This window comes from Trachypithecus francoisi, unplaced genomic scaffold, assembly GCF_009764315.1.
Source record: "Trachypithecus francoisi isolate TF-2019V2 unplaced genomic scaffold, Tfra_2.0 Contig00401, whole genome shotgun sequence".
In the NCBI taxonomy this organism is placed as follows: domain Eukaryota; kingdom Metazoa; phylum Chordata; class Mammalia; order Primates; family Cercopithecidae; genus Trachypithecus; species Trachypithecus francoisi.
Genome location: NW_022680622.1, coordinates 77,332 through 86,115, shown reverse-complemented (window position 1 = coordinate 86,115; position 8,784 = coordinate 77,332).

The following is an 8,784-nucleotide window of genomic DNA, read 5'->3' as shown; positions in this document are numbered from 1 at the left end:
TCTGTTGTTGTTGCTGTGTAGTATTTCATGGAGTATGTACTATATTGTCTTTATCAGCCTCTAGGCTGAGTCCCTGTCTTTACGATTGAGAAGAGTACTGTGATAAACATATAAGTACATATGTAAATTTGGTAGACTGATTCATATTCCTTTGTGTATCTACCCTGTAATGAGATTGCTGGGTCAAATGGTACTTTTTTTTGTTTTTGTTTTTGTTTTTAAGTTCTTTTAGAAATCTTCAAACTTCTTTCTACATAGCTGAATTAATTTACATTCCCACTAGCCATGTATAAATTTTCCCTTTTATCTGCAATGACACCAACATCTGTTATTTTCTGACTTTTTATTTATAGCCATTCTGATTGGTGTGAAATGGTGTCTCATTGAGGTTTTAATTTGCATTTCTGTAATAGTGATTAAAGAAGTTGAGCATTTATTCATATGCTTGTTGACTGCATGTATGTCTTTGAGAAGTGCCTGTTCTGTCCTCTGCCCATTTTTGAATGGGGTTCTTTGGTTTTTGCTTAAAAATTTGTTTAAGCTCTTTGTAGGTTCTGGATATGAGACCTTTGTCAGATGCACAATTTGAAAGTATTTTTTCTCATTTTGTAGGTTGTCTGTTTCTTCTGTTGATAGTTTATTTTGCTGAGGATAGTCTCTTAGGTCTCATGTGTCTATATATGTTTTTGTTGCAATTGCCTTTAGAGACTTGGTCTTGAAATTTTTGCTATGGCTTAGGTCTAGAATAGTATGTCTTATGTTTTTGTCTAGGGTTTGTGTAGTTTTAGGTCTTATATGTAGGCCTTTAATCCATCTTAAATTGATTTTTGTGTATGGTAAAAGGAGTAGTGCAGTTTTAATCTTCTGCATATAGCTAGCCAGTTATCCTAGTACCGTTTAATAAATAGAAAGTCTACTCCTCATTGCTTGTTGTTGTAGATTTTGTCAAAGATCAGAAGGTTATAGGGATGCCTTTATTTCTAGATTATCTAAACTGTTCCATTTGTCTATGTTTTTGTACCAGACCCATGAAGATTTGGTTAATGAAGTCTTGGAATGTAATTTGAAAAGTTAGGTTAATGTGATGCTTCCAACTGTATTCTTTTAGCTTAGGATTTCTTTGGTTATTCCAACTCTTTCTTTATTTCATAGAAATGTTAGGATAGTTATTTTTTTCTAATTTCTGTGCAAAATAACTTTAGTTGTTTGATCAGAATAGCATTGAACTATCAATTGCTTTGGGCAGTAATGCCATTGTAACAATATTGATTCTTCCTATTCATGAGCATAGAATGTTTTTCCATTGGTTTGTATCATGTCTAATTTCTTTTCAACAGTGTTTTATAATCTAATTGTAGAGATCTTTCACATCCTTAGTTAGCTGTATTTCTAGGTACTTTATTTTTCTTATGGCTATTGTGAATGGGATTGCAGTCTTCATATGGCCCTCAGATTGGATGTTGTTAGTGTATAGAAATGCTATGCATTTTTTTGTCCATTGCTTTTGTATCCTGAGACTTGGTAAAAACTGAAGTTGTTTATCCATGCTAGGAGCCTTTGGGCAGGAACTAAATGGATTTCTGGGTATAGAATCATACTATTATAATGTTTGTGAAGAGAGTTATTTCACCTCCTCTCTCCTTCTCGGATGCCTTTTCTTTCTCTTGCTTGGTTGCTCTGGCCAGGACTTACAGCACTGCGTTGAATAGGATGATGAGAGTGGACATTCTTATCTTGTTCTGGTTCTCAGGGGGAATGGTTTAAGCTTTTGTCTATTCGCTACAATGATAGTTGTGGGTTTGTTACAGGTGGCTCTTATTTTGTGATATGTTCTTTCAATGCATAGTGTGTTGAGGATTTTTAACATGATAGATGTTGAATTTTATGAAAAGCCTTTTGTGCATCTTTCAAGATAGCATGTGTTTTTTGTTTTTAGTTCTGTTTATGTGCTTAATCACATTTATTGATTTGCATATGCTAAACCAACCTTGAAGGAATAAAGCCTACTTGATCATGGTAGATGAACTTTTCCATGTGCTGCTGGATTTGGTTTGTTGGTATTTTGTTGAGATTTTTGCATCTATGTTCATCAGGATATTGGCCTGAAGTTTTCTTTCTTTCTTGAAACTATCAACAGAGTAAATAAACAACCTACAGAATGGGAGAAAAATTTTGCAAAATATGTACCTGACAAAGGTCTAATATCCTGTATCTATAAGGAACTTATACAAATTTATAAGAAAAAAAACAAACAACCCCATTAAGAAGTGGACAGAGAATATGAACAGATGATTTTTATTATTATTATACTTTAAGTTCTGGGATATATGTGCACAATGTGCAGGTTTGTTGCATAGGTATACATAGGTGGTTTGCTGCATCCATCAACCCATCATCTACATTAGGTATTTCTCCTAATGCTATCCCTCCCCATATCTGGGGCTACATGCTGGGAATACAGGTATGTGACACCATCCCCATCCTGATCTACTGCAGATTCTCTTGATTTCTGGGTAAAGGGACTGACTGCACCATCCTATTCTGTGAAACTTCTCACACAAATACTTCTACTTTAAGAGTTCTTCCACTTGGTCCAGAACCATAATCCATCAATTCCATATTTTGTCTCTTAAGAGAATACACAAATGACAAGCTGACCCATCAAAACACACACCTCTTTGCCCCAGATAACAAACACTAAAAACCCCAGCTGGTCTTCTTTCACTTCATCCACTTGAGATAGTCACTTTCTCATGAGTGCCTTAAACTCCTTGATTTACTGCTCTCCCTTTCTCTGGTACAATCCCCCACCTAGATGAATCCTGCATTATCTTTGTTCAATGACATCACTCAGCTGAGCCAGAGAGAATGTAGAAAAGTGGCCAGGTGGTGTCAGCACAAATTCAAAACTACCCACACACCAAACTGGCCATAAACATTGTCCAGAAATCATTAAGGTTATGTTTCTCTGAGAAAATCCTTTCTTCAGAATCCCAACATCTCTAATAATCTTCTCCACATCCTTGTAACATTCACTCACCTGGCATCTTACCCAGTAATTCATACAAAAATTAGATCGCATGAGGCAAGAACCATCTGATCTTCCCACCACTTCCCAAAGTAATATGCCCAGGTCTGCACCTTTCTTATCCTTCTTTATTTCATCATGTCAGTAAAAAGACATACCATAGATAAGAGACTGAGATGACATCCAGTCTCATTTGTAAGGTAATCTTGTAAGGATACTGGTAGGCTGAAGTGGAGAATCCCTTGAGGCCGGGAGTTTAAGGCTTTAGTGTGCAGGGATTGTGCCTGTGAATAGCAGCTGCACTCCAACCTGGTCAACATGGTGAAAACCTGGTTATAGAAATATACATACATAGTAGCTCAGACTCAGGCCCCTAAAAACAGATGGAAAAGGGAAGCCCTCACAGCAATTGGTACCTTAGTAGTAACAGAATTTTCTTAGAATAGTGAGTCATCTGTCTTTAGCCCCGGTCAGTGACTATTCTCAGTGGCTATTGCCTGTCCTGCCATGGTCCCCGCCCCAGCCCAACCCCATACTCCCACCCAAATCTTTTCTGCCCTCAGCCAGAGTCACAGTGGAAAGGCCCATGAGGAGAGGTATATATTAGTGCGGTCCCAGAACAAGTCTTATCTCATCCTAAAATGTCTTGCTACTGTGTCCACTTTTCCCAAGACATCACTTCAGTGTTCCTCATGCATGATTTCCTGGGGACAAGGGGCCTAGTTCAGTTCTTAACATGAAACCCCTTGCCTTTCTCCCCAAATCCACTGGCCAGCTTGATGCATTCAAATATACCTGATTCAACTGTTTATTCGAATGCAAAAAGCTTTTGGGAATTTGCAACTTTTGACATGCCTTGAAGTTCTCTTCATTAGATGGTTTTCTTCAATGCCCCCACTCTTAGACTGCGGCTTCCAAACTGAAGAAGCATGTCTGAGACACCTGCCCATCTGTAGCAGAAATAATTCTCTATTGTTTTTTAACCAAGGAAACCCCACTAAACAATCTGTCAGTCATCGGCTTGGAGGCTGATGTCTCATTTTATGTCTTCTGTGGGGATGACTGAGTGAAAGGGGGATGCTACACAGGTTATCTTGGTCTCTTTGAGCACATTTTTCAAAATATAGATTGGAGTAAGAGGATCAAGGTCTAGCAGCAGGTGGCTCTGACCCACCGAAGCCCATCCCATCATGCAGGTTTTTGTCATTCATCTTTAAGGTCCATTTTCCCACCTGTTTTCCAGGGGAAATCTTCAGTCTAATTCCACACATCCATGGCCACAGCCTGTTGGAGTTGAAACCAGCTTTGCAGAATTATAAAGAATGAGATCAATTTAACATAACAAACTCCATCTTGCTTCTAATTTCACAAGTTACATTGGTTTTTGCTTAATCTGTCATGGAGGTCAAGGTAACTATGAAAGGAATTTGGTTTATTGTTAAACTTTGAGGCAGAGAAGCCTGACCCCCCTCCTTGTTTGGAGATTGAAGGTGCATTCATAAGACACGATGTGAATTATAGTAGTGGTGTAAACTTTGTTAAGGACAGGGATAGTTACACCATGCCTGCCATTGCTTAGCTTGAGTTCTGTGTTTTTATATATATACTTCATGTTCTAGGGTACATGTGAACAACATGCAGGTTTGTTACATATGTATACATGTGCCATGTTGGTGTGCTGCACCCATTAACTCATCATTTACATTAGGCATATCCCCTAATGCCATCTCTCTCCACTCCCCCAACCCCACCACAGACCCCAGTGTGTGATGTTCCCCTTCCTGTGCCCAAGTGTTCTCATTGCTCAATTCCCACCTGTGAGTGAGAACATGCAGTGTTTGGTTTTCTGTTCTTGTGATAGTTTGCTGAGAGTGATGATTTCCAGCTGCATCCATGTCCCAACAAAGGACATGAACTCATCCTTTCTTATGGCTGCATGGTATTCCATGGTGTGTATATGCCACATTTTCTTAATCCAATCTGTCATTGATGGACATTTGGGTTGGTTCCAAGTCTTTGCTATTGTGAATAGTGCTGCAATAAATGTACGTTTGCATGTGTCTTTATAGCTGCATGATTTATAATCCTTTGGGTATATACCCAGTAGTGAGATGGCTGGGTCAGATGGTATTTCTAATTTTAGATCCTTGAGGAATCGCCACCTGTCTTCCACAATGGTTGAACTAGTTTACAGTCCCACCAACAGTGTAAAAGTGTTCCTATTTTTCCACATCCTGTCCAGCACCTCTTGTTTTCTGACTTTTTAATGATCACCATCCTAACTGGTGTGAGATGGTAACTTATTGTGGTTTTGATTTGCATTTCTCTGATGGCCAGTGATGATGAACATTTTTTCATGTGTCTGTTGGCTGCAAAAATGTTTTCTTTTGAGAAGTGTCTGTTCATATCCTTTGCCCACTTTTTGATGGGGTTGTTTTTTCTTGTAAATTGTTTGAGTTCTTTGTAGGTTCTGGATGTTAGCCCTTTGTCAGATGAGTAGATTGCAAAAATTTTCTCCCATTCTGTAGGTTGCCTGTTCACTCTGATGGTAGTTTCCTTTGCTGTGCAGAAGCTCTTTAGTTTAATTAGATCCTATTTATCAATTTTGGCATTTGTTACCATTGCTTTTGGTGTTTTAGACATGAAGTCCTTGCCCATGCTTATGTCCTGAATGGTATTACCTAGGTTTTCTTCTAGGGTTTTTATGGTTTTAGGTCTAACATTTAAGTCTCTAATCCATCGTGAATTAATTTTTGTATAAGTTGTAAGGAAGGGATCCAGTTTCAGCTTTCTACTCATGGCTAGCCAGTTTTCCCAATACCATTTATTAAATAGGGAATCCTTTCCCCATTTCTTGTTTTTCTCAGGTTTGTCAAAGATCAGATGGTTATAGTTGTGTAGCATTATTTATAGGGGCTCTGTTCTGTTCCATTGGTCTATATCTCTGTTTTGGTACCAGTACCATGCTGTTCTGGTTACTATAGCCCTGTAGTATAGTTTGAAGTCAGGTAGCGCGATGCCTCCAGCTTTGTTCTTTTGGCTTAGGATTGTCTTGGCAATGTGGGTTCATTTTTTTTCCATATGAACTTTAAAGTAGTTTTTTTTCAATTCTGTGAAAAAAGTCATTGGTCGCTTAATGGGGATGACATTGAATCTATAAATTACCTTAGGCATTATGGCCATTTTCACGATATTGATTCTTCCTATCCGTGATCATGGAATGTTCTTCCATTTGTTTGTGTCCTCTTTTATTTCACTGGGCAGTGGTTTATAGTTCTCCTTGAAGAGGTCCTTAACATCCCTTGTAAGTTGGATTCTTAGGTATTTTATTCTCTTTGAAGCTATTGTGAATGGGAGTTAATTCATGATTTTTCTCTCTGTTTGTCTGTTATTGGTGTATAAGAATGCCTGTGATTTTGCACATTGATTTTGTATCCTGAGACTTTGCTGAAGTTGCTTATCAGCTTAAGGAGAGTTTGGGCTGAGATGATGGGGTTTTCTAAATATACAATCATGTCATCTGCAAACAGGGACAATTTCACTTCCTCTTTTCCTAATTGAATACCCTTTATTTCTTTCTCTTGCCTGATTTCCCTGGCCAGAACTTCCAACACTATGTCGAATAGGAGTGGTGAGAGAGGGCATCCCTGTCTTGTACTGGTTTTCAAGTGGAATGCTTCCAGTTTTTGCCCATTCAGTATGATATTGGCTGTTGGTTTTTCATAAATAGCTCTTATTATTTTGAGATACATTCCATCAATACTGAATGTATCGAGAGTTTTTATCATGAAGAGCTGTTGAATTTTGTCAAAGGCCTTTTCTGCATCTTTTGAGATAATAATGTGGTTTTTGTCTTTCAGGAGAAGAAGTAATCGTCTGTTTATATGCTGTTTATATGCTGGATTACATTTATTGATTTGCATTTATTGAACCAGCCTTGCATCCCAGGGATGACGCCCACTTGATTATGGTGGATAAGTTTTTTGATGTGCTGCTGGAAGTTGTTCACTGCCCCGGAGTCATGTAACTGGGAGTCACCAGATTTATAACTTCCCCAACCACTCCTGTAGATAACGTCACTATTGTGAAACCTAAAGAACTGCCCTTTGAGATATTTTTCTGATTTAGTATTTCAGAAGACCAAGAGATGCCACCTGGTACTAAGACTCCCTCCCAGGACTGGCTCAGCTGTGTTAAAACAGTTTTAGACACCCCCATGATTTCATCCCCAGTTAATTAAGTGCTTTGGTTTCCCAGCCCCTGTCCACCAAAATGTCCTTTAAAAACCCCATCGTCGGACCAGGCATGGTGGCTCACGCCTATAATCCTAGCACTTTGGGAGGTCAAGGCGAGTGGATCATGAGGTCAGGAGTTTGAGACCAGCCTGGCCAACATGGTGCAACTCCATCTCCACTAAAAATACAAATATTGGCTGGTCATGGTGGCGTGCGCCTGTGGTCCCAGCTACTCAGGAGGCTGAGGCAGGCGAAGTGCTTGAACCCGGGAGACGGAGGCTGCAGTGAGCTGAGATAGCACCACTGCACACCAGCCTGGGTGTCAATGCAAGACTCAGTCTCAAAAAGAATTAAAATTAAAATATAAAAAGAAACAAACCTCCAAATTCTCTGGGAGACAGGTTGGAGTAATTTCTCCCATTTTCCTCACTTGACTGGCCATGGGACTTTTAAACTCTTTTATTAAATATGATAGGCCATCTGTAAGCTGTGGACAAAAGAAGCTGGTCGTGGCCCAGTGGAAGTCTGAAAGCCTAAAAACCAGGGAAGCCAACAGCGCAGCATTCAGTGTGTGGCCAAAGGCTCAAGAGCCCCAGGAGGCTGCTGGTGCAAATCCCAGAGTGCGAAGGCCAAACAACCTGGAATCTGATGTCCAAGGGCAGGAGGAGAGGAAGCAATCATCTGGCAGGGGAAGCAAGAGGAAGCCAGAAGATTCAGGAAGCAAGCTTGTCCCCGCTTCTTACACCTGTTTTGTTCCAGCCCTGCTGGCAGCTGATTGGATGGTGCCCACCGACTTTGAGCATGCATCTTCTTTTCCCAGTCCACTCACTCAAATGTCAGTCCCCTCTGGCAACACCCACACAGACACACCCAGAAACAATATTTTATCATCAAGTCATCCCTCCAAGCAGTGAAGCTGACATCTAATATTAACCATCACAGTCCATTGAACCAAAAGTGAGAAATTTCTACTTTTGGCTTTAAACCATGCTAAATACAATACTTTGACCTTCCTTTTGGTAAAAGTGTCTTGCTAAGAAATTCATTGTCTTCCCATTAGGTGTCAGGTGGGAGATATGATTGGGGGCATATTATACATTACACAGGACCACTGCTGAGCACTGCAGCTAGGCTCCCTTTAAGGACACAGGATGGCATCTGAATCCTTTTCCAAAATAATCCAAAGAAAGATGAACTCACCAAAATGCTAACAGGAATGTGTCATTGTGAAAATTCACAAATACTTCTCAGGGTGTTAGAACTTTGATTCTCTGATTTTTAGAATCAGAGGTAATACCAAAAAAAAAAAACCCCACAGATGTTAACTATGTCTTCCACCATGGAAAGTTTAAAATGATATATTCTATGGGATGGGCATTTGACCTTATTTGATTTTTTAATTTTTTAAAAAAATTACTTTATTTATTTAATGGACTATGTTGTCCAGGCTAGTCTCAAAATCCTGATCTCAAACAATCTGCCCACCTTGGCCTCCCAAAATGCTGGGGTCACAGGCATGAG